The 26,927-nt window shown below is 36.3% G+C and overlaps 2 long non-coding RNA genes across 4 annotated transcripts in view; one reads left to right on the top strand and one right to left on the bottom strand.

Annotated features, from left to right (window-relative positions):
• Nucleotides 1-26,927, top strand: part of LOC139971994 (uncharacterized) — a 264,346-nt gene that overhangs the window by 155,761 nt on the left and 81,658 nt on the right. The gene's annotated exons all lie outside the window — the stretch shown is intronic.
• Nucleotides 20,000-26,927, bottom strand: part of LOC139971977 (uncharacterized) — a 54,326-nt gene continuing 47,398 nt past the window's right edge. For both annotated transcript variants that reach the window (XR_011794551.1, XR_011794552.1), the window contains one exon: nucleotides 20,000-20,459. This is a non-coding gene — a long non-coding RNA (uncharacterized lncRNA). The remainder of the gene's footprint in view (nucleotides 20,460-26,927) is intronic.

Consider the following 26,927-nt stretch of genomic DNA (forward strand, 5'->3'; position numbering starts at 1 on the left):
TAAGGCGTTGATCCAAACAATAATAATACCTACTTTACACTCACTGTATATCTCTGCATATACACTTATAGGACTTGTATACGATTGCAAGGAATCTAGAGTTTGATTACTGTAGGGAGGGGATCATGATGTTGGTAGGAAACTTAGGATAGGCAACAATCAATGATTCTTATGGGCCTGAAAATTTATTCAAATGAATGTATCTAGACCATTATATGGGAACTTTCATAGTACCAAAATTAAGGCGTTGATCCAAACAATAATAATACCTACTTTACACTCACTGTATATCTCTGCATATATACTTATAGGACTTGTATACGATTGCAAGGAATCTAGAGTTTGATTACTGTAGGGAGGGGGTCATGATGTTGGTAGGAAACTTAGGATAGGCAACAATCAATGATTCTTATGGGCCTGAAAATTTATTCAAATGAATGTATCTAGACCATTATATGGGAACTTTCATAGTACCAAAATTAAGGAAATGGCTCAAACACTAATATTACCTACTTAACACTCACTGTACACCTCTGCATATATACCTTGATAGGACTTGTATACAATTATAGAGAATCTAAATATTGATTACTGTAGGCCTGTACAGCCCTGGTCAATTAAATCATGGAGCTATAAACATATAGCTAGAGATTGATTACTGTAGGGGGTGGGGGTCAGGATCTGGGTAGGGAATAGAGGATCTAGGCAATAATCTCTGCATTTGTATACAATTGCAGTGAATCTAAAGAATGATAACTGCAGGGGGGGGGGGGTCAGGATATGGGTAGAAAACTGAAGATAGGAAATAGTCAATGATTCCTATGGGCCTGAAAAATTATTCAAATGAATGTATCTAGACCATTATATGGGAACTTTCATAGTACCAAAATTAAGGCGTTGATCCAAACAATAATAATACCTACTTTACACTCACTGTATATCTCTGCATATACACTTATAGGACTTGTATACGATTGCAAGGAATCTAGAGTTTGATTACTGTAGGGAGGGGGTCATGATGTTGGTAGGAAACTTAGGATAGGCAACAATCAATGATTTTTATGGGCCTGAAAATTTATTCAAATGAATGTATCTAGACCATTATATGGGAACTTTCATAGTACCAAAATTAAGGCGTTGATCCAAACAATAATAATACCTACTTAACACTCACTGTATATCTCTGCATATATACTGATAGGACTTGTATACGATTGCAAGGAATCTAGAGTTTGATTACTGTAGGGAGGGGGTCATGATGTTGGTAGGAAACTTAGGATAGGCAACAATCAATGATTCTTATGGGCCTGAAAATTTATTCAAATGAATGTATCTAGACCATTATATGGGAACTTTCATAGTACCAAAATTAAGGCAATGGCTCAAACACTAATATTACCTACTTAACACTCACTGTACATCTCTGCATATATACCTTGATAGGACTTGTATACAATTATAGAGAATCTAAATATTGATTACTGTAGGCCTGTACAGCCCTGGTCAATTAAATCATGCAGCTATAAACATATATCTAGAGATTGATTACTGTAGGGGGTGGGGGTCAGGATCTGGGTAGGGAATAGAGGATCTAGGCAACAATCTCTGCATTTGTATACAATTGCAGTGAATCTAAAGAATGATAACTGCGGGGGGGGGGGGGGGGGTCAGGATATGGGTTGAAAACTGAAGATAGGAAATAGTCAATGATTCCTATGGGCCTGAAAAATTATTCAAATGAATGTATCTAGACCATTATATGGGAACTTTCATAGTACCAAAATTAAGGCATTGATCCAAACAATAATAATACCTACTTTACACTCACTGTATATCTCTGTATATATACTTATAGGACTTGTAAACGAATGCAAGGAATCTAGAGTTTGATTACTGTAGGGGGGGGGGGGGGTCATGATGTTGGTAGGAAACTTAGGATAGGCAACAATCAATGATTCTTATGGGCCTGAAAATTTATTCAAATGAATGTATCTAGACCATTATATGGGAACTTTCATAGTACCAAAATTAAGGCAATGGCTCAAACACTAATATTACCTACTTAACACTCACTGTACATCTCTGCATATATACCTTGATAGGACTTGTATACAATTATAGAGAATCTAAATATTGATTACTGTAGGCCTGTACAGCCCTGGTCAATTAAATCATGCAGCTATAAACATATATCTAGAGATTGATTACTGTAGGGGGTGGGGGTCAGGATCTGGGTAGGGAATAGAGGATCTAGGCAATAATCTCTGCATTTGTATACAATTGCAGTGAATCTAAAGAATGATAACTGCAGGGGGGGGGGAGGGGGTCAGGATATGGGTAGAAAACTGAAGATAGGAAATAGTCAATGATTCCTATGGGCCTGAAAAATTATTCAAATGAATGTATCTAGACCATTATATGGACACTTTCATAGTACCAAAATTAAGGCGTTGATCCAAACAATAATAATACCTACTTTACACTCACTGTATATCTCTGCATATATACTTATAGGACTTGTATACGATTGCAAGGAATCTAGAGTTTGATTACTGTAGGGAGGGGGTCATGATGTTGGTAGGAAACTTAGGATAGGCAACAATCAATGATTCTTATGGGCCTGAAAATTTACTCAAATGAATGTATCTAGACCATTATATGGGAACTTTCATAGTACCAAAATTAAGGCAATGGCTCAAACACTAATATTACCTACTTAACACTCACTGTACATCTCTGCATATATACCTTGATAGGACTTGTATACAATTATAGAGAATCTAAATATTGATTACTGTAGGCCTGTACAGCCCTGGTCAATTAAATCATGCAGCTATAAACATATATCTAGAGATTGATTACTGTAGGGGGTGGGGGTCAGGATCTGGGTAGGGAATAGAGGATCTAGGCAATAATCTCTGCATTTGTATACAATTGCAGTGAATCTAAAGAATGATAACTGCAGGGGGGGGGGGTCAGGATATGGGTAGAAAACTGAAGATAGGAAATAGTCCTGAAAAATTATTCAAATGAATGTATCTAGACCATTATATGGGAACTTTCATAGTACCAAAATTAAGGCGTTGATCCAAACAATAATAATACCTACTTTACACTCACTGTATATCTCTGCATATACACTTATAGGACTTGTATACGATTGCAAGGAATCTAGAGTTTGATTACTGTAGGGAGGGGATCATGATGTTGGTAGGAAACTTAGGATAGGCAACAATCAATGATTCTTATGGGCCTGAAAATTTATTCAAATGAATGTATCTAGACCATTATATGGGAACTTTCATAGTACCAAAATTAAGGCGTTGATCCAAACAATAATAATACCTACTTTACACTCACTGTATATCTCTGCATATATACTTATAGGACTTGTATACGATTGCAAGGAATCTAGAGTTTGATTACTGTAGGGAGGGGGTCATGATGTTGGTAGGAAACTTAGGATAGGCAACAATCAATGATTCTTATGGGCCTGAAAATTTATTCAAATGAATGTATCTAGACCATTATATGGGAACTTTCATAGTACCAAAATTAAGGCAATGGCTCAAACACTAATATTACCTACTTAACACTCACTGTACATCTCTGCATATATACCTTGATAGGACTTGTATACAATTATAGAGAATCTAAATATTGATTACTGTAGGCCTGTACAGCCCTGGTCAATTAAATCATGCAGCTATAAACATATATCTAGAGATTGATTACTGTAGGGGGTGGGGGTCAGGATCTGGGTAGGGAATAGAGGATCTAGGCAATAATCTCTGCATTTGTATACAATTGCAGTGAATCTAAAGAATGATAACTGCAGGGGGGGGTCAGGATATGGGTAGAAAACTGAAGATAGGAAATAGTCAATGATTCCTATGGGCCTGAAAAATTATTCAAATGAATGTATCTAGACCATTATATGGGAACTTTCATAGTACCAAAATTAAGGCGTTGATCCAAACAATAATAACACCTACTTTACACTCACTGTATATCTCTGCATATACACTTATAGGACTTGTATACGATTGCAAGGAATCTAGAGTTTGATTACTGTAGGGAGGGGGTCATGATGTTGGTAGGAAACTTAGGATAGGCAACAATCAATGATTCTTATGGGCCTGAAAATTTATTCAAATGAATGTATCTAGACCATTATATGGGAACTTTCATAGTACCAAAATTAAGGCAATGGCTCAAACACTAATATTACCTACTTAACACTCACTGTACATCTCTGCATATATACCTTGATAGGACTTGTATACAATTATAGAGAATCTAAATATTGATTACTGTAGGCCTGTACAGCCCTGGTCAATTAAATCATGGAGCTATAAACATATAGCTAGAGATTGATTACTGTAGGGGGTGGGGGTCAGGATCTGAGTAGGGAATAGAGGATCTAGGCAATATTCTCTGCATTTGTATACAATTGCAGTGAATCTAAAGAATGATAACTGCAGGGGGGGGGGGGCAGGATATGGGTAGAAAACTGAAGATAGGAAATAGTCAATGATTCCTATGGGCCTGAAAAATTAATCAAATGAATGTATCTAGAGCATTATATGGGAACTTTCATAGTACCAAAATTAAGGCGTTGATCCAAACAATAATAATACCTACTTTACACTCAATGTATATCTCTGCATATATACTTATAGGACTTGTATACGATTGCAAGGAATCTAGAGTTTGATTACTGTAGGGAGGGGGTCATGATGTTGGTAGGAAACTTAGGATAGGCAACAATCAATGATTCTTATGGGCCTGAAAATTTATTCAAATGAATGTATCTAGACCATTATATGGGAACTTTCATAGTACCAAAATTAAGGCAATGGCTCAAACACTAATATTACCTACTTAACACTCACTGTACACCTCTGCATATATACCTTGATAGGACTTGTATACAATTATAGAGAATCTAAATATTGATTACTGTAGGCCTGTACAGCCCTGGTCAATTAAATCATGGAGCTATAAACATATAGCTAGAGATTGATTACTGTAGGGGGTGGGGGTCAGGATCTGGGTAGGGAATAGAGGATCTAGGCAATAATCTCTGCATTTGTATACAATTGCAGTGAATCTAAAGAATGATAACTGCAGGGGGGGGGGGGGTCAGGATATGGGTAGAAAACTGAAGATAGGAAATAGTCAATGATTCCTATGGGCCTGAAAAATTATTCAAATGAATGTATCTAGAGCATTATATGGGAACTTTCATAGTACCAAAATTAAGGCGTTGATCCAAACAATAATAATACCTACTTTACACTCACTGTATATCTCTGCATATATACTTATAGGACTTGTATACGATTGCAAGGAATCTAGAGTTTGATTACTGTAGGGAGGGGGTCATGATGTTGGTAGGAAACTTAGGATAGGCAACAATCAATGATTCTTATGGGCCTGAAAATTTATTCAAATGAATGTATCTAGACCATTATATGGGAACTTTCATAGTACCAAAATTAAGGCGTTGATCCAAACAATAATAATACCTACTTTACACTCACTGTATATCTCTGCATATATACTTATAGGACTTGTATACGATTGCAAGGAATCTAGAGTTTGATTACTGTAGGGAGGGGGTCATGATGTTGGTAGGAAACTTAGGATAGGCAACAATCAATGATTCTTATGGGCCTGAAAATTTATTCAAATGAATGTATCTAGACCATTATATGGGAACTTTCATAGTACCAAAATTAAGGCAATGGCTCAAACACTAATATTACCTACTTAACACTCACTGTACATCTCTGCATATATACCTTGATAGGACTTGTATACAATTATAGAGAATCTAAATATTGATTACTGTAGGCCTGTACAGCCCTGGTCAATTAAATCATGGAGCTATAAACATATATCTAGAGATTGATTACTGTAGGGGGTGGGGGTCAGGATCTGGGTAGGGAATAGAGGATCTAGGCAATAATCTCTGCATTTGTATACAATTGCAGTGAATCTAAAGAATGATAACTGCAGGGGGGGGGGGTCAGGATATGGGTAGAAAACTGAAGATAGGAAATAGTCAATGATTCCTATGGGCCTGAAAAATTATTCAAATGAATGTATCTAGACCATTATATGGGAACTTTCATAGTACCAAAATTAAGGCAATGGCTCAAACACTAATATTACCTACTTAACACTCACTGTACATCTCTGCATATATACCTTGATAGGACTTGTATACAATTATAGAGAATCTAAATATTGATTACTGTAGGCCTGTACAGCCCTGGTCAATTAAATCATGGAGCTATAAACATATAGCTAGAGATTGATTACTGTAGGGGGTGGGGGTCAGGATCTGGGTAGGGAATAGAGGATCTAGGCAATAATCTCTGCATTTGTATACAATTGCAGTGAATATAAAGATGATAACTGCAGGGGGGGGGGGTCAGGATATGGGTAGAAAACTGAAGATAGGAAATAGTCAATGATTCCTATGGGCCTGAAAAATTATTCAAATGAATGTATCTAGACCATTATATGGGAACTTTCATAGTACCAAAATTAAGGCGTTGATCCAAACAATAATAATACCTACTTTACACTCACTGTATATCTCTGCATATATACTTATAGGACTTGTATACGATTGCAAGGAATCTAGAGTTTGATTACTGTAGGGAGGGGGTCATGATGTTGGTAGGAAACTTAGGATAGGCAACAATCAATCATTCTTATGGGCCTGAAAATTTATTCAAATGAATGTATCTAGACAATTATATGGGAACTTTCATAGTACCAAAATTAAGGCGTTGATCAAACAATAATAATACCTACTTTACACTCACTGAATATCTCTGCATATATACTTATAGGACTTGTATACGATTGCAAGGAATCTAGAGTTTGATTACTGTAGGGAGGGGGTCATGATGTTGGTAGGAAACTTAGGATAGGCAACAACCAATGATTCTTATGGGCCTGAAAATTTATTCAAATGAATGTATCTAGACCATTATATGGGAACTTTCATAGTACCAAAATTAAGGTGTGATCCAAACAATAATAATACCTACTTTACACTCACTGTATATCTTTGCATATATACTTATAGGACTTGTATACGATTGCAAGGAATCTAAAGAATGATAACTGCAGGGGGGGGGGGGGGTCAGGATATGGGTAGAAAACTGAAGATAGGAAATAGTCAATGATTCCTATGGGCCTGAAAAATTATTCAAATGAATGTATCTAGACCATTATATGGGAACTTTCATAGTACCAAAATTAAGGCGTTGATCCAAACAATAATAATACCTACTTTACACTCACTGTTTATCTCTGCATATATACTTATAGGACTTGTATACGATTGCAAGGAATCTAGAGTTTGATTACTGTAGGGAGGGGGTCATGATGTTGGTAGGAAACTTAGGATAGGCAACAATCAATGATTCTTATGGGCCTGAAAATTTATTCAAATGAATGTATCTAGACCATTATATGGGAACTTTCATAGTACCAAAATTAAGGCATTGATCCAAACAATAATAATACCTACTTTACACTCACTGTATATCTCTGCATATATACTTATAGGACTTGTATACGATTGCAAGGAATCTAGAGTTTGATTACTGTAGGGAGGGGGTCATGATGTTGGTAGGAAACTTAGGATAGGCAACAATCAATGATTCTTATGGGCCTGAAAATTTATTCAAATGAATGTATCTAGACCATTATATGGGAACTTTCATAGTACCAAAATTAAGGCAATGGCTCAAACACTAATATTACCTACTTAACACTCACTGTACATCTCTGCATATATACCTTGATAGGACTTGTATACAATTATAGAGAATCTAAATATTGATTACTGTAGGCCTGTACAGCCCTGGTCAATTAAATCATGCAGCTATAAACATATATCTAGAGATTGATTACTGTAGGGGGTGGGGGTCAGGATCTGGGTAGGGAATAGAGGATCTAGGCAACAATCTCTGCATTTGTATACAATTGCAGTGAATCTAAAGAATGATAACTGCGGGGGGGGGGGGGGTCAGGATATGGGTTGAAAACTGAAGATAGGAAATAGTCAATGATTCCTATGGGCCTGAAAAATTATTCAAATGAATGTATCTAGACCATTATATGGGAACTTTCATAGTACCAAAATTAAGGTGTTGATCCAAACAATAATAATACCTACTTTACACTCACTGTATATCTCTGCATATATACTTAGAGGACATGTGACTTGTATACGATTGCAAGGAATCTAGAGTTTGATTACTGTAGGGAGGGGGTCATGATGTTGGTAGGAAACTTAGGATAGGCAACAATCAATGATTCTTATGGGCCTGAAAATTTATTCAAATGAATGTATCTAGACCATTATATGGGAACTTTCATAGTACCAAAATTAAGGCAATGGCTCAAACACTAATATTACCTACTTAACACTCACTGTACATCTCTGCATATATACCTTGATAGGACTTGTATACAATTATAGAGAATCTAAATATTGATTACTGTAGGCCTGTACAGCCCTGGTCAATTAAATCATGGAGCTATAAACATATATCTAGAGATTGATTACTGTAGGGGGTGGGGGTCAGGATCTGGGTAGGGAATAGAGGATCTAGGCAATAATCTCTGCATTTGTATACAATTGCAGTGAATCTAAAGAATGATAACTGCAGGGGGGGGGGGTCAGGATATGGGTAGAAAACTGAAGATAGGAAATAGTCAATGATTCCTATGGGCCTGAAAAATTAATCAAATGAATGTATCTAGACCATTATATGGGAACTTTCATAGTACCAAAATTAAGGCGTTGATCCAAACAATAATAATACCAACTTTACACTCACTGTATATCTCTGCATATATACTTATAGGACTTGTATACGATTCCAAGGAATCTAGAGTTTGATTACTGTAGGGAGGGGGTCATGATGTTGGTAGGAAACTTAGGATAGGCAACAATCAATGATTCTTATGGGCCTGAAAATTTATTCAATTGAATGTATCTAGACCATTATATGGGAACTTTCATAGTACCAAAATTAAGGCAATGGCTCAAACACTAATATTACCTACTTAACTTTACATCTCTGCATATATACCTTGATAGGACTTGTATACAATTATAGAGAATCTAAATATTGATTACTGTAGGCCTGTACAGCCCTGGTCAATTAAATCATGGAGCTATAAACATATAGCTAGAGATTGATTACTGTAGGGGGTGGGGGTCAGGATCTGGGTAGGGAATAGAGGATCTAGGCAATAATCTCTGCATTTGTATACAATTGCAGTGAATCTAAAGAATGATAACTGCAGGGGGGGGGGGGGGTCAGGATATGGGTAGAAAACTGAAGATAGGAAATAGTCAATGATTCCTATGGGCCTGAAAAATTATTCAAATGAATGTATCTAGACCATTATATGGGAACTTTCATAGTACCAAAATTAAGGCGTTGATCCAAACAATAATAATACCAACTTTACACTCACTGTATATCTCTGCATATATACCTATAGGACTTGTATACGATTGCAAGGAATCTAGAGTTTGATTACTGTAGGGAGGGGGTCATGATGTTGGTAGGAAACTTAGGATAGGCAACAATCAATGATTCTTATGGGCCTGAAAATTTATTCAAATGAATGTATCTAAACCATTATATGGGAACTTTCATAGTACCAAAATTAAGGCGTTGATCCAAACAATAATAATACCTACTTTACACTCACTGTATATCTCTGCATATATACTTATAGGACTTGTATACGATTGCAAGGAATCTAGAGTTTGATTACTGTAGGGAGGGGGTCATGATGTTGGTAGGAAACTTAGGATAGGCAACAATCAATGATTCTTATGGGCCCTAAAATTTATTCAAATGAATGTATCTAGACCATTATATGGGAACTTTCATAGTACCAAAATTAAGGCGTTGATCCAAACAATAATAATACCTACTTTACACTCACTGTATATCTCTGCATATATACTTATAGGACTTGTATACGATTGCAAGGAATCTCGAGTTTCATTACTGTAGGGAGGGGGTCATGATGTTGGTAGGAAACTTAGGATAGGCAACAATCAATGATTCTTATGGGCCTGAAAATTTACTCAAATGAATGTATCTAGACCATTATATGGGAACTTTCATAGTACCAAAATTAAGGCAATGGCTCAAACACTAATATTACCTACTTAACACTCACTGTACATCTCTGCATATATACCTTGATAGGACTTGTATACAATTATAGAGAATCTAAATATTGATTACTGTAGGCCTGTACAGCCCTGGTCAATTAAATCATGGAGCTATAAACATATAGCTAGAGATTGATTACTGTAGGGGGTGGGGGTCAGGATCTGGGTAGGGAATAGAGGATCTAGGCAATAATCTCTGCATTTGTATACAATTGCAGTGAATCTAAAGAATGATAACTGCGGGGGGGGGGGGGTGGGGTCAGGATATGGGTTGAAAACTGAAGATAGGAAATAGTCAATGATTCCTATGGGCCTGAAAAATTATTCAAATGAATGTATCTAGACCATTATATGGGAACTTTCATAGTACCAAAATTAAGGCGTTGATCCAAACAATAATAATACCTACTTTACACTCACTGTATATCTCTGCATATACACTTATAGGACTTGTATACGATTGCAAGGAATCTAGAGTTTGATTACTGTAGGGAGGGGGTCATGATGTTGGTAGGAAACTTAGGATAGGCAACAATCAATGATTCTTATGGGCCTGAACATTTATTCAAATGAATGTATCTAAACCATTATATGGGAACTTTCATAGTACCAAAATTAAGGCGTTGATCCAAACAATAATAATACCTACTTTACACTCACTGTATATCTCTGCATATATACTTAGAGGACTTGTATACGATTGCAAGGAATCTAGAGTTTGATTACTGTAGGGAGGGGGTCATGATGTTGGTAGGAAACTTAGGATAGGCAACAATCAATGATTCTTATGGGCCTGAAAATTTATTCAAATGAATGTATCTAGACCATTATATGGGAACTTTCATAGTACCAAAATTAAGGCAATGGCTCAAACACTAATATTACCTACTTAACACTCACTGTACATCTCTGCATATATACCTTGATAGGACTTGTATACAATTATAGAGAATCTAAATATTGATTACTGTAGGCCTGTACAGCCCTGGTCAATTAAATCATGGAGCTATAAACATATATCTAGAGATTGATTACTGTAGGGGGTGGGGGTCAGGATCTGGGTAGGGAATAGAGGATCTAGGCAATAATCTCTGCATTTGTATACAATTGCAGTGAATCTAAAAAATGATAACTGCAGGGGGGGGGGTCAGGATATGGGTAGAAAACTGAAGATAGGAAATAGTCAATGATTCCTATGGGCCTGAAAAATTATTCAAATGAATGTATCTAGACCATTATATGGGAACTTTCATAGTACCAAAATTAAGGCGTTGATCCAAACAATAATAACACCTACTTTACACTCACTGTATATCTCTGCATATACACTTATAGGACTTGTATACGATTGCAAGGAATCTAGAGTTTGATTACTGTAGGGAGGGGGTCATGATGTTGGTAGGAAACTTAGAATAGGCAACAATCAATGATTCTTATGGGCCTGAAAATTTATTCAAATGAATGTATCTAGACCATTATATGGGAAATTTCATAGTACCAAAATTAAGGCAATGGCTCAAACACTAATATTACCTACTTAACACTCACTGTACATCTCTGCATATATACCTTGATAGAACTTGTATACAATTATAGAGAATCTAAATATTGATTACTGTAGGCCTGTACAGCCCTGGTCAATTAAATCATGGAGCTATAAACATATATCTAGAGATTGATTACTGTAGTGGGTGGGGGTCAGGATCTGGGTAGGGAATAGAGGATCTAGGCAATAATCTCTGCATTTGTATACAATTGCAGTGAATCTAAAGAATGATAACTGCAGGGGGGGGGGGTCAGGATATGGGTAGAAAACTGAAGATAGGAAATAGTCAATGATTCCTATGGGCCTGAAAAATTATTCAAATGAATGTATCTAGAGCATTATATGGGAACTTTCATAGTACCAAAATTAAGGCGTTGATCCAAACAATAATAACACCTACTTTACACTCACTGTATATCTCTGCATATACACTTATAGGACTTGTATACGATTGCAAGGAATCTAGAGTTTGATTACTGTAGGGAGGGGGTCATGATGTTGGTAGGAAACTTAGGATAGGCAACAATCAATGATTCTTATGGGCCTGAAAATTTATTCAAATGAATGTATCTAGACCATTATATGGGAAATTTCATAGTACCAAAATTAAGGCAATGGCTCAAACACTAATATTACCTACTTAACACTCACTGTACATCTCTGCATATATACCTTGATAGGACTTGTATACAATTATAGAGAATCTAAATATTGATTACTGTAGGCCTGTACAGCCCTGGTCAATTAAATCATGGAGCTATAAACATATAGCTAGAGATTGATTACTGTAGGGGGTGGGGGTCAGGATTTGGGTAGGGAATAGAGGATCTAGGCATTATTCTCTGCATTTGTATACAATTGCAGTGAATCTAAAGAATGATAACTGCAGGGGGGGGGGGGGGTCAGGATATGGGTAGAAAACTGAAGATAGGAAATAGTCAATGATTCCTATGGGCCTGAAAAATTATTCAAATGAATGTATCTAGACCATTATATGGGAACTTTCATAGTACCAAAATTAAGGCGTTGATCCAAACAATAATAATACCTACTTTACACTCACTGTATATCTCTGCATATACACTTATAGGACTTGTATACGATTGCAAGGAATCTAGAGTTTGATTACTGTAGGGAGGGGGTCATGATGTTGGTAGGAAACTTAGGATAGGCAACAATCAATGATTCTTATGGGCCTGAAAGTTTATTCAAATGAATGTATCTAGACCATTATATGGGAACTTTCATAGTACCAAAATTAAGGCGTTGATCCAAACAATAATAATACCTACTTTACACTCACTGTATATCTCTGCATATATACTTATAGGACTTGTATACGATTGCAAGGAATCTAGAGTTTGATTACTGTAGGGAGGGGGTCATGATGTTGGTAGGAAACTTAGGATAGGCAACAATCAATGATTCTTATGGGCCTGAAAAATTATTCAAATGAACGTATCTAGACCATTATATGGGAACTTTCATAGTACCAAAATTAAGGCAATGGCTCAAACACTAATATTACCTACTTAACACTCACTGTACATCTCTGCATATATACCTTGATAGGACTTGTATACAATTATAGAGAATCTAAATATTGATTACTGTAGGCCTGTACAGCCCTGGTCAATTAAATCATGGAGCTATAAACATATAGCTAGAGATTGATTACTGTAGGGGGTGGGGGTCAGGATCTGGGTAGGGAATAGAGGATCTAGGCAATATTCTCTGCATTTGTATACAATTGCAGTGAATCTAAAGAATGATAACTGCAGGGGGGGGGGGTCAGGATATGGGTAGGAAACTGAAGATAGGAAATAGTCAATGATTCCTATGGGCCTGAAAAATTATTCAAATGAATGTATCTAGACCATTATATGGGAACTTTCATAGTACCAAAATTAAGGCGTTGATCCAAACAATAATAATACCTACTTTACACTCACTGTATATCTCTGCATATACACTTATAGGACTTGTATACGATTGCAAGGAATCTAGAGTTTGATTACTGTAGGGAGGGGTTATGATGTTGGTAGGAAACTTAGGATAGGCAACAATCAATGATTCTTATGGGCCTGAAAATTTATTCAAATGAATGTATCTAGACCATTATATGGGAACTTTCATAGTACCAAAATTAAGGCAATGGCTCAAACACTAATATTACCTACTTAACACTCACTGTACACCTCTGCATATATACCTTGATAGGACTTGTATACAATTATAGAGAATCTAAATATTGATTACTGTAGGCCTGTACAGCCCTGGTCAATTAAATCATGGAGCTATAAACATATAGCTAGAGATTGATTACTGTAGGGGGTGGGGGTCAGGATCTGGGTAGGGAATAGAGGATCTAGGCAATAATCTCTGCATTTGTATACAATTGTAGTGAATCTAAAGAATGATAACTGCAGGGGGGGGGGGTCAGGATATGGGTAGAAAACTGAAGATAGGAAATAGTCAATGATTCCTATGGGCCTGAAAAATTATTCAAATGAATGTATCTAGACCATTATATGGGAACTTTCATAGTACCAAAATTAAGGCGTTGATCCAAACAATAATAATACCTACTTTACACTCACTGTATATCTCTGCATATTTACTTATAGGACTTGTATACGATTGCAAGGAATCTAGAGTTTGATTACTGTAGGGAGGGGGTCATGATGTTGGTAGGAAACTTAGGATAGGCAACAATCAATGATTTTTATGGGCCTGAAAATTTATTCAAATGAATGTATCTAGACCATTATATGGGAACTTTCATAGTACCAAAATTAAGGCAATGGCTCAAACACTAATATTACCTACTTAACACTCACTGTACATCTCTGCATATATACCTTGATAGGACTTGTATACAATTATAGAGAATCTAAATATTGATTACTGTAGGCCTGTACAGCCCTGGTCAATTAAATCATGGAGCTATAAACATATAGCTAGAGATTGATTACTGTAGGGGGTGGGGGTCAGGATCTGGGTAGGGAATAGAGGATCTAGGCAATAATCTCTGCATTTGTATACAATTGCAGTGAATCTAAAGAATGATAACTGCAGGGGGGGGGGGGGGGTCAGGATATGGGTAGAAAACTGAAGATAGGAAATAGTCAATGATTCCTATGGGCCTGAAAATTTATTCAAATGAATGTATCTAGACCATTATATGGGAACTTTCATAGTACCAAAATTAAGGCGTTGATCCAAACAATAATAATACCTACTTTACACTCACTGTATATCTCTGCATATATACTGATAGGACTTGTATACGATTGCAAGGAATCTAGAGTTTGATTACTGTAGGGAGGGGGTCATGATGTTGGTAGGAAACTTAGGATAGGCAACAATCAATGATTCTTATGGGCCTGAAAATTTATTCAAATGAATGTATCTAGACCATTATATGGGAACTTTCATAGTACCAAAATTAAGGCAATGGCTCAAACACTAATATTACCTACTTAACACTCACTGTACATCTCTGCATATATACCTTGATAGGACTTGTATACAATTATAGAGAATCTAAATATTGATTACTGTAGGCCTGTACAGCCCTGGTCAATTAAATCATGGAGCTATAAACATATATCTAGAGATTGATTACTGTAGGGGGGGGGGGGTCATGATGTTGGTAGGAAACTTAGAATAGGCAACAATCAATGATTCTTATGGGCCTGAAAATTTATTCAAATGAATGTATCTAGACCATTATATGGGAACTTTCATAGTACCAAAATTAAGGCAATGGCTCAAACACTAATATTACCTACTTAACACTCACTGTACATTTCTGCATATATACCTTGATAGGACTTGTATACAATTATAGAGAATCTAAATATTGATTACTGTAGGCCTGTACAGCCCTGGTCAATTAAATCATGGAGCTATAAACATATATCTAGAGATTGATTACTGTAGGGGGTAGGGGTCAGGATCTGGGTAGGGAATAGAGGATCTAGGCAATAATCTCTGCATTTGTATACAATTGCAGTGAATCTAAAGAATGATAACTGCAGGGGGGGGGGGTCAGGATATGGGTAGAAAACTGAAGATAGGAAATAGTCAATGATTCCTATGGGCCTGAAAAATTATTCAAATGAATGTATCTAGACCATTATATGGGAACTTTCATAGTACCAAAATTAAGGCGTTGATCCAAACAATAATAATACCTACTTTACACTCACTGTATATCTCTGCATATATACTTATAGGACTTGTATACGATTGCAAGGAATCTAGAGTTTGATTACTGTAGGGAGGGGGTCATGATGTTGGTAGGAAACTTAGGATAGGCAACAATCAATGATTCTTATGGGCCTGAAAATTTATTCAAATGAATGTATCTAGACCATTATATGGGAACTTTCATAGTACCAAAATTAAGGCATTAGCTCAAACACTAATATTACCTACTTAACACTCACTGTACATCTCTGCATATATACCTTGATAGGACTTGTATACAATTATAGAGAATCTAAATATTGATTACTGTAGGCCTGTACAGCCCTGGTCAATTAAATCATGGAGCTATAAACATATATCTAGAGATTGATTACTGTAGGGGGTAGGGGTCAGGATCTGGGTAGGGAATAGAGGATCTAGGCAATAATCTCTGCATTTGTATACAATTGCAGTGAATCTAAAGAATGATAACTGCAGGGGGGGGGGGGGTCAGGATATGGGTAGAAAACTGAAGATAGGAAATAGTCAATGATTCCTATGGGCCTGAAAAATTATTCAAATGAATGTATCTAGACCATTATATGGGAACTTTCATAGTACCAAAATTAAGGCGTTGATCCAAACAATAATAATACCTACTTTACACTCACTGTATATCTCTGCATATATACTTATAGGACTTGTATACGATTGCAAGGAATCTAGAGTTTGATTACTGTAGGGAGGGGGTCATGATGTTGGTAGGAAACTTAGGATAGGCAACAATCAATGATTCTTATGGGCCTGAAAATTTATTCAAATGAATGTATCTAGACCATTATATGGGAACTTTCATAGTACCAAAATTAAGGCATTGGCTCAAACACTAATATTACCTACTTAACACTCACTGTACATCTCTGCATATATACCTTGATAGGACTTGTATACAATTATAGAGAATCTAAATATTGATTACTGTAGGCCTGTACAGCCCTGGTCAATTAAATCATGGAGCTATAAACATATATCTAGAGATTGATTACTGTAGGGGGTGGGGGTCAGGATCTGGGTAGGGAATAGAGGATCTAGGCAATAATCTCTGCATTTTTATACAATTGCAGTGAATCTAAAGAATGATAACTGCAGGGGGGGGGGGGTCAGGATATGGGTAGAAAACTGAAGATAGGAAATAGTCAATGATTCCTATGGGCCTGAAAAATTATTCAAATGAATGTATCTAGACCATTATATGGGAACTTTCATAGTACCAAAATTAAGGCGTTGATCCAAACAATAATAATACCAACTTTACACTCACTGTATATCTCTGCATATATACCTATAGGACTTGTATACGATTGCAAGGAATCTAGAGTTTGATTACTGTAGGGAGGGGGTCATGATGTTGGTAGGAAACTTAGGATAGGCAACAATCAATGATTCTTATGGGCCTGAAAATTTATTCAAATGAATGTATCTAGACCATTATATGGGAACTTTCATAGTACCAAAATTAAGGCAATGGCTCAAACACTAATATTACCTACTTAACACTCACTGTACATCTCTGCATATATACCTTGATAGGACTTGTATACAATTATAGAGAATCTAAATATTGATTACTGTAGGCCTGTACAGCCCTGGTCAATTAAATCATGGAGCTATAAACATATAGCTAGAGATTGATTACTGTAGGGGGTGGGGGTCAGGATCTGGGTAGGGTATAGAGGATCTAGGCAATAATCTCTGCATTTGTATACAATTGCAGTGAATCTAAAGAATGATAACTGCAGGGGGGGGGGGGGGTCAGGATATGGGTAGAAAACTGAAGATAGGAAATAGTCAATGATTCCTATGGGCCTGAAAAATTATTCAAATGAATGTATCTAGACCATTATATGGGAACTTTCATAGTACCAAAATTAAGGCGTTGATCCAAACAATAATAATACCAACTTTACACTCACTGTATATCTCTGCATATATACCTATAGGACTTGTATACGATTGCAAGGAATCTAGAGTTTGATTACTGTAGGGAGGGGGTCATGATGTTGGTAGGAAACTTAGGATAGGCAACAATCAATGATTCTTATGGGCCTGAAAATTTATTCAAATGAATGTATCTAGACCATTATATGGGAACTTTCATAGTACCAAAATTAAGGCAATGGCTCAAACACTAATATTACCTACTTAACACTCATTGTACATCTCTGCATATATACCTTGATAGGACTTGTATACAATTATAGAGAATCTAAATATTGATTACTGTAGGCCTGTACAGCCCTGGTCAATTAAATCATGGAGCTATAAACATATAGCTAGAGATTGATTACTGTAGGGGGTGGGGGTCAGGATCTTGGTAGGGAATAGAGGATCTAGGCAATAATCTCTGCATTTGTATACAATTGCAGTGAATCTAAAGAATGATAACTGCAGGGGGGGGGTCAGGATATGGGTAGAAAACTGAAGATAGGAAATAGTCAATGATTCCTATGGGCCTGAAAAATTATTCAAATGAATGTATCTAGACCATTATATGGGAACTTTCATAGTACCAAAATTAAGGCGTTGATCCAAACAATAATAATACCTACTTTACACTCACTGTATATCTCTGCATATATACTTATAGGACTTGTATACGATTGCAAGGAATCTAGAGTTTGATTACTGTAGGGAGGGGGTCATGATGTTGGTAGGAAACTTAGGATAGGCAACAATCAATGATTCTTATGGGCCTGAAAATTTATTCAAATGAATGTATCTAGACCATTATATGGGAACTTTCATAGTACCAAAATTAAGGCAATGGTTCAAACACTTATAATACCTACTCAACACTCACTGTACATCTCTGCATATATACCTTGATAGGACTTGTATACAATTACAGAGAATCTAAAGATTGATTACTGTAGGCCTCTACAGCCCGGGCTAATGAAATCATGGAGCTATAAACGTATATATATGTAGAGATTGATTACTGTAGATTGATTACTGTGTGTGGTTGTTAGGCTAACATGAGGACGAATATTTCAGTTTTACATGGATATTTTTTATTTTATTTGCGACACAACTTGAGCGAATAAACAGATGGCTAGGTTAGATCTCTATGTTGACTTAGTGTGAAGTTAGGCTCTTTTTTCTTACAATGGCTACATTGATATGGCTTGTCTCCTGCATGTGTTCTTTCATGGTCCTTCAAATTGCTAGACCAAGCAAAATTTTACCTACAATATAGCTACATTGATATGGCTTCTCTCCAGTAAGTGTTCTTTGGTGGTCGTCAAATTGCTAGACCAAGCAAACTTTTTCTTACAATAACTACATTGATATGGCTTCTCTCTTGTATGTGTTCTTTTGGTCCTTCAACTGACTGGATAGTACAAATGCTTTGATACAATAGCTACAATGATATGGCTTCTCTCCTGTGTTCTTCTACACTGCGACAACCTTGCGCAGGCACAAGCAGTTACGCAGCACAGCTGCAGAGTGCATAACCCGATCCTCTGCAGAAGCCAAAAATAACCTAAGCCCCTAATACAACGTACAAATTCAGCATAGATTCTGCCTAGCAACTTACATTAAATATACCCCAACTTAATGCCTAAAAACGCTCCTTGCACGACATTATAAACGACCCTGTAACTGTGTAGAATCCTATACATGATTAACTGACCAATTTGGAAATAGCCAACCCCGCCCCACTGTCTATGCACCCCCAACTGTTCCCCATATACTAAGAACAAAGGTGACCTTGTCCACCAGACAGATAACATTAAGCCCAGGCAGGAAGAACCATTTCTTGCAGCCAGCAATAAACTCAAACTTAAGTTACACAAACTAGGGACCTCCCAGTTTAAACATTAAAGCAAGAAACAATTTATAAAGGTAAAACAGGCTAGATAGAAAATACATACACACGAGAAAACTAAGTTGCTTTCTCGTAACAGTTCTTTCATTGACGTTCAAGTACTAGACCAAGCGAACATTTGCAATACCTACAATGATTAGGTTTCTCTCCAGTGTGTATTCTTTCATGTTTTTTTTCAAATCGCCAGGGTTAACAAACTATTTGTGGCAATAACTACATTGATAAGGTTTCTCTCCTGTATGTGTCCTTTCATGTCTCTTCACTGTCCAAATTGAGAAAGCGTTTTGTTACAATAGCTACATTGATATGATTTCTCTCCTGTGTGCGTCCTTTCGTGAGTCTTCCAATCGCTGGAACGATCAAAACTTTTGTTGCACTAGCTGCATTGGTTAGGTTTCTCTCGCTTACGATAATGAACACCTCCATATCCTGCATTCTCAGATAATTTTTCTCTGTTGTTTAATTCCTCCTTCACTTTGATTGATAAATGAAAAATGTAGCTCTCCCCTAGTTTTTCACAGTCGCTATCCTCTCTTTTAACATCCAGTTGATGAGCTTGGTTAAATGAATGGTCAATATTTGCATCTCTCCAGATCCTGAAAATATGAACAGTGAAACAGTATTAAAGAAAGATGTATGCCAGCTGATTATTCCTGAAGTCTACAGTTCAAAGAGCAAATGGACTATCTGATATTCATAATATGAGAAAAAGGTCCGTTTATTCATAATCGGAAAAAAGTTTCGATATTCATGAAAGCATAAAAGGTCCGTTTTCCATAAAAGGTTGGATGTTCATCATAGCAAAAAAAATCTTTTTTTTCATAATCAGAAAAAGATCCAGTATTCATACAGTAATAATAGCAACAATATAAGCAGGGCTGAGTGACCCTTTCCCTCCCCCACCCTTCCCCAAAAAAGGTAATAAAAAGTCCTCCTGTGGGCTAATTGATCATGCTGCAGCTGTGACTAGTCGGCAAATTATTCATGCGGTAGCCGTACTTTCGGTAGTTTCTGTCGTAAAAACCCTTAAGCCCACGACTGGGCCGCAAGTGACCCCCCTCTTCCCCTGGCCACGCACAGCTTGAAACTGCCAATGGGTACCTCCACTTTTAGGCAGTGAGATGTAGGGGCACTGGGGCATGACAACCCCGTGATTATGAATATTGAACCTTATTTCTAGAGGATTATGAATAACAAACCCTTTACCAATTATGAAAAACGAACCTTCTTTTCAATTATGAATAACAAACCTTTTTTCCTTTCAATTATGAATAACGAACCTTTCTTCCAATTATGAATATTGAACCTTTTTCCAATTTTGAATAACGAACCTGATGACTGAAGAATCATTTTTCTAATTATGGATAACAAATCATGAACAATGAACCTTATGACCAATGAAACTAATGAGTAATGGACCTTATGAATATCGAGCTGCTCCCCTTACACTTTGCAAAAAAAATACCCAAAGTGACTTAATAGCTGCTTCTGCAGGGTAATCATTGGGTCTTTTTTAATGAAGGACATTTTGATACTGTGTAAAGGACTCATAGATCTAATAACTGTAAGACAGATTTTATTGTTCATAGGACACCGGCTGAGCAAATATACCTCACAACCTGTATATTAGTAATTGCCAAATGCTACGCTAAGGACTGCTGGTTAATATTATTCCATTCTTTCATGAATTTTAATTACTGTGCACAAAATTCTATTACTATAAATAACAGCGCACCCAAGATTTAATGTCATTAATGTCAAGGCAATTTTTCTGTGACAATTGTAATGTAATTAAAATAGATTTCCTAAATGAGACCAATAATGTATTATTTAATGGTTCTATCACATATCGAAATGAATTTATGGTGAAAGCTATCCATTAACACACAACAGTACAACCTGATAATGGACCAACCTCTCTTGGAAAATTGGATAAGCTAGCTGGATTGTTATTGATTATGACAATGCCAATCATCACACTTAATAATCATTTCTTTACATGGCTTACTGAACAGGTTGATGCCCATGGGACCAGTCGCACCAATAAAGCAGGGTTGAATTTGTACATACATTTGCATAAAGGAAGGTGCTGCATGTTTCAATAGGTGTACCATAAATTTCAATAGTAGAAATGGGACAATGCTCCCACCCTGCAGTATTTCCCCTCCTTTGAACAAGAAAAGAATTATGAGGTAACATTAATCAGAGGGGAAAGTTAGGGGCATTCTAACTAATACAGAAGGTGTAGACGAATAAATTTCTGTTTGCTATTTAAATTCATCATGTTTATTAGCTTTCAGCTTTATTTGTTTTGATCATCATATTTATATGACTTTGAAGGTTCAGACCACGGTAGGAAAATATGTACCTACCATGGAGGGTATGTGACCTGCTCCTGGGTGCTATTAATATGTTATTAAGCTCTTTGATAATTTGAAGAGATGAGTGTTCCGTTGACTACTAATGCTATTATTGTAGCAGGCATTGACAGAAAATCTGAGAATAATTGCACAGGCTTGGATGATAACGTTAATGAGATTTATATTCCACCTCATGAAAAGCTTGATCTGCATAGATCCTGTCTACTATATTCAAACATCTATTGTCATTCTTAAAGATCAATAGTGCTTGTTTACATGCAAAACTGCAAGGAGCCTTAATTGTGTTGCTAGAGCTATGAGATCAGAACATTAGTTGTAGAATAATAAATACAAGGAGTACTATAATGAGTTGAGTGCTACAAGCACATATCACATGACCCTCCATGGATGGTTGGTTTCCTTGCATTTCTCCTCATCGAAAATGTCAGTCCAGGTTAATGTATACACAGATGATATGAGGGTTTTCTGGTTGGTAGTTTTGGCCAGAGCATACATGCAGGTGCTACCCCCCCCCCCCCTCCACCAGACCACATTGAGCCCTTGCTTACCCCAGACTTCCCCAGGTCAAAACAATCAATTTGCTTCCTGGCTTCCTCCTGTAACACAGTAATCAGTGACCTATCTCCTTTCAGCCCCTCCCCCACCCACCTTCTGGGAAATATGGCACGATCACTAATCACCATTTCTGTATATTATTAGCATTATAAAGTTTATGTTAGCACCTGTTAACATTCATGAACTGCTTGCTGTGAATTAACAGAAGATTATATTGAAATCTGTTAGTCCTCCCATCACAGCCCAACAGCACAGCTACACATTGTATCAATTGTCTTCTAATTCATAGATGATGGCATATAGGACTGTGTATACATAACAGTACCCTGAACTGTTATTGCAAGAACTGCCTGCTCTATTACAGAAAAAAAAAATTACTTTTGGAACTGATCTCCAAAGGTATCAATAAACTACCAAGGTCTTGGCAATAAAAAAAGGTCAGCTATTTGACACCTGTGGTCAGCAGCATCACAGTATGGTGAGCTCTTGTGTGTACAGTCATGTATACTGTGGGTATAGCTGTGGGTATAGCTCCCATGGCAGACCTATGAAGGAATGTGTGTATACAAATAACAATGAGCAATCCATGATGCACCTGAACATTTCCCTCCTTTAACTAAAATTGCAAGAGTAAAAATCCATTATTCATTACAATGTATGATAAATTGAAATAACATGAATGAAGCATTGGTAGTCATGTGGCTACATTAATAATAGAATAATAGAAATATTTCATTATTTCTGATTATTACAATAAATATTCAGCAAAATGCAGTAATCAATTTTTACCTGCTTAAGGGTCTAGCCTCCAACCCTTTCTTGTTATTATGATCACAGTGGTAGATCAAAGAATTTGTCAATTGATCTGAATCCTGGGGAGGGGTCTAAGTGGAGGGGGTGCCCCTTACCTTTTAGAAATGTTGTTTAGTTATGGGTGCTCAAGTGCAAACTGGTGCAATAGTTTGCAAAAACTTAACATTTTGTCATATTTCAGGCCCAGAAATAGTTCCAGACATGGAACGAATGTACATTAAGATCTTCCCTCCCTATAGCATAAACCACCATAGTCACTTGTTTTTTGCCAAAAACAGAGGAGATTTAATATCTATCTGAGTTGGTAATGCTACAATACTAAATAAACACTCCTCTGTAAAAATTCATGATTAAACACAGTGTGTACTATTTTAGTGGTCAAGACAAATTTGTCTTCACACTGGAGATGATTTCTGGTCATTCCATGACTGGTCAATTATTCAGGTGTGCTTTAAGATGAATCCTAATTGCAGTACTTGGGGTAGTTTATGCTATCAAAAAAGAAAATTATTAATGCTCAGTGAATTTAAGGACTGTTTTTCAAAAAGCAGGGTTGACCTTCATGTACAGAATTCTTCAAGATATCCGATAGATAAAGTTTCCTCTTTTTCTGGACATATTTTGTCAGATGAAATTGTTCTAAATTCCTGGTGATTTTTTTTTTTTTGGTAGAAGTAGGCCTATTTGCTTAGTCATTAATTACAATAATGATCCCATCATGTGTAGTTCTATGCATCATTTGCAAATGTCTGTCTTAGTGAATGGGACGATAGGAGCGTTCAAGGCGATTACTGCTAAATTCAACAAGCTTCTCAGACATCATCTACTTTACAACATATGGCGCCAATCAACCAGAGATAGCCTATGCATATTTACATGTGCACTTTTGTAAAATTTGCCTAATTTCGTTCTCATTTCTTTCTAAATATTTTAGCCTCCAATGTATGTACAAAATTGTTCCTTTACAACACGGTGCAAAAAATAGGGAGGGACTATAGTCACCCCTCCTCCCCTGTATACACCACTGGATCATTACATGGATTGTTAAAAGGCCAATTAGTTGCCAGATAACTGCTCTCACATGTACTAAAGGAAAGTGAAGGGGAGGGGGGGGGGGGGTTTCTTTGGAATGTGGGGATATACATTAGTAGCAATAATGAAACTTAAGTGGGGCATTACAATTTAAAAGATGGCTTGAAACTGTTTGGGCCAGTAATTTTCCTTTCTGAGACATCAATTTGTCTAATTGAACCCTGGTGTATAGGAAAACAATATACAGGCAATTTACAGCACACTTACATTTTGGGGCAATATATTAATGTGATGAGCATTTTATCAAGGCCCTAATGCTTAAAAACAAGTTTGAACTGTCTAATTAAATAATTCATGTTAATTTTTGTCTAAGGATGCTTTATGATATTCAATTAAAAATCTCTAATTCCCTGCATTCAATGTAGGACTTCATGCTGGGAAAGCCTATATTTATGAATTCTCTGTAATTGTAGTAGTAGCTGATTGTATTGACACTGGACACAATGTGGTTTCTCGATGATTGAACAATGGCTCCCTGCATTTCATAGTGTAATTTGCTACAGTTTAAATGTCTATTGAGGGTTTATGAATTTTATCTACCAAAGAAAAATATGCAACCCAGATTCTTTTTTTAAATTTTATGGGTTCTATCTACGTGGCCATGATTCTAGACCATTCCTAGAGCACATACATGATGTTAACCTTACAATGCAATGCAGCCCAGTGAAGGCGGTTATGGCGGTAATCCGCTAGGAATTTTGTGAAACTGGAGACTATTTCCACAAAATCCAGACATTGTGAAGCCTGTGTCCTGTGGCAGGTTCCACTACCCTATCCCCTAAAGAAAACTGTGTGCCCCAACATTTTTTAATTAGTTGGCTTCTACAACTATTCTGGACAATTTGCAATAAAAATCTTTTATTTACTGTCAGTAAATACGAGAATCACATCTTGTCAATTCAACAGTTTTCTACAAAATGTTCAATTGTCAATCTCTTTCCAAAGAAGCATTTAAACATTGTTTGGCAAATGTTGCTCACTTCTTTCTAAGTGAAAAATTTCTGCAAAATGTTAAATTGGTCATGTCTTTCCAAAATGTCAAGTTGCCAAGTTACACACAACTCGGCATCTCGACAAAATTTGAGTTTGTCGAGATATCGAGTTACGTAAACTAGATGTCTAATTTTTAATTTTTATGTCAAGTCGGCATCTCGACAAAAAAGCAATATTTTGTCAAAATATTGTGGTGTGCTAAAATGGTAACTCTACATCTTGCATGTCAACTTAAGACCACCCCCCCCCCTGCAGAGGAGAACATGTTTACATTTTCAAAACAATAAAAAATTGATGAGAAATCATAAGTTGTCAAGTAAAAGATTTGCAGAAAATTGTTCAATTACACACTTAGAAAAAAGTTGCAAGTTAACATCTTGCAAAAACTTATTTTAATTGCTTCCTTGGAATGATGTGAACAATTGAACATTTTGCAGTGAAATGTAAGTTGTCATTTAAACATTTTGCAAAAACTTGTTCAATTGCTTAGCTGGAGTAAAGAGAACATGCTAACATTTTGCAGAAAAATGATGAATTAATGAGATTTGAACAGTTGTCAATTCAACATTTTTCTGCAGAAAGAAGTGAGCAAGTTAACATCTTGTAAAAAAAAATGTTGACATGGCAGAATCATTCAAGTTAACACTGAAGCATTTTGCAGAAAATTGGTCAATTGCTCACTAAAAAAGAATTGAGCATGTTAACATCTTGCAGAAAGATGTTTAATTGCTCCTTTGGTAAGAAGTGATCAATTCAACAATTTGCAGGAAAATGTTGAATTGACTAGATCTGGTGAGTTTTCATTTACACACTTTGCAGAAGAGAGGAAGATGTTCACATTATGCTGTTAACATAATACAGTATGCAGAAAGATGACAAATTGATGCGGTATATTTTGTCATGTCAACTGTTTGCAGCAAAAAAAAAAATATTTGCTCACTTGGGAAATGAAATGAAAAGAAATGACTAAGTTATCATTTTGGCAGAATATTGTTCAGATGGAATGAAGAGAACAATTTCACATTTTTCAGAAAAATGAGGAATTGATGTGATATGATAAATGGTCAATAAAACATTTTGCAGCAGAAAATTGTCCCATTGCTCAGTTTAAATAAAGTGAAAAATTGAAGATATGGAGTTAAAGCAACTGACCAATCCAAAAGTTTTCTGATTTGATAAGAAATTATCTGGTGGTCTAAATAGTTTACTGAAAAATGTCGACTCATGGGG

The sequence above is a fragment of the Apostichopus japonicus genome, chromosome 8, assembly GCF_037975245.1.
Source record: "Apostichopus japonicus isolate 1M-3 chromosome 8, ASM3797524v1, whole genome shotgun sequence".
Lineage (NCBI taxonomy): Eukaryota > Metazoa > Echinodermata > Holothuroidea > Aspidochirotida > Stichopodidae > Apostichopus > Apostichopus japonicus.